Source organism: Anarrhichthys ocellatus, unplaced genomic scaffold (genome assembly GCF_004355925.1).
Source record: "Anarrhichthys ocellatus isolate YVR2014 unplaced genomic scaffold, GSC_Weel_1.0 scaffold15, whole genome shotgun sequence".
Lineage (NCBI taxonomy): Eukaryota > Metazoa > Chordata > Actinopteri > Perciformes > Anarhichadidae > Anarrhichthys > Anarrhichthys ocellatus.
The window spans coordinates 4,460,674-4,462,262 of NW_022280045.1; positions in this window are offsets into that span (position 1 = coordinate 4,460,674).

Here is a 1,589-nt window from a genome sequence, read left to right on the forward strand (position 1 = left end):
CCCCTGCTGGGGCAGATCTCACTCTCTCTCCAGACCCTGCTGGCTGTGTAGGATCAACTCGAGAGTCTGGTGTAAGCAAAATGCATGCTGGGCCGGGCCAGGTCTCAGATGACAGCAGCTTCCCACTATAGAGCACTGTATGCGGAATGGGGGGTGTCGGTTTAAGATCGCCTTCACAGCAAAGGATTGACAGTTCGTGACTTTAGAAGCATGTAGCGGAACAGAAATGTACACAGAAGCACAAAGCAGAAGCACCACTGTCATGTAGCGCCGGGTTTTTTCTTTTTTCTTCTCTTTCTCATGTGCACAGCAGAGCAAAAACATAATGTGTTTTTTATGCTCTCTTCAAAGCCCCAGTGCTCCTGTGATTAGCATCATAATTGCAACTTGCAATATAATGTGTTTTTGTCTAATCGCAGCAATGACCCATATCCCGGTAAAAGCCACACCATGCACGTCTTTGTATCGTCCTACTATTTGAACCGCAGACACCGCAGTGTACATATTTCTGTTTACTCTTTGCTGTTTTCTAGAAAGAAAATAGCCAATTAAGTATGAACATTTTATAAGAGCCAGATCATTGTATGCTATAACACTTGTTTCATTCATCATCCGTCATAGCGTATCCATATTTGCCTTCCATTTTTCTGCAAATTTTCTCTATCAGTGCCTCTGAATTCCCAACCCCTAGTACCTCTACCCTTCTCCCCGCCCATCAGTCATAATGACCTTTATAAGCGTTTCCTCGTGCTTCTACGTGGTGCCAGGCCAATATGACAATGACACAGTGCTTCATTATGTGTCAACCTTACTGGGAATGTTGTGGGAACACAGTGTAAGGCTTTTCCTGACGAGGAAACACATACCACATTTTAATTCACAGACATGTCAAAGCTCTCATTTAGGAACGCTGTGTGCAGGGCGCTGGGAAGACGCTTATATACAGTATGTATGTGTGTGTGAACGTGTGGACTTATCTTTGATTGAGAGAGGAAAAGATGGTCAGACGACGGAGGCTTCATAAATTGTTTGGAGGGCACGGAAATTAAATATATTGAAATATATTGGACTAGCATTGTCTGATTCAGTGCGATTCACCTGACAGCAATAAAGCATTAATTTAGGTCATTTTTCTAAAATGGGATTTTTCAACTGCCACCGTAATGACTCCCGATCTGATTGAGGGTATATCTGCTTGTCAGTATTGCAAAGTATTGTATATATGTGTAAATGGACACATGTTTTAACATACACAATTGCTTCAGTTGTACACTGGTATTATCAAATGTTAGGTGCATATAGGTTTTATTCATTTTATGACAAATTAAAACATGCCCCTTACAGTTGATAATACTGCAGATCCAATTAAGTTGTTGGCAGCTCTGTCAAAGGATGAGAAGTGCATCTGTTAGATTCTTGGTTAATTACTGCTCTGAAAATGGGTGAGGCTCTTGTCATGAGTGTTACCTGACATGTTACTTTGGAGATATTTTCCTGTTTTTGACATGCTTAGTTAACGAATGCTTAGTGTCTGTGTGCGAGTGTCTTTCCTTCTGTTAGTTCCTGGTGAAAAAAAATCTGCCTGTGAC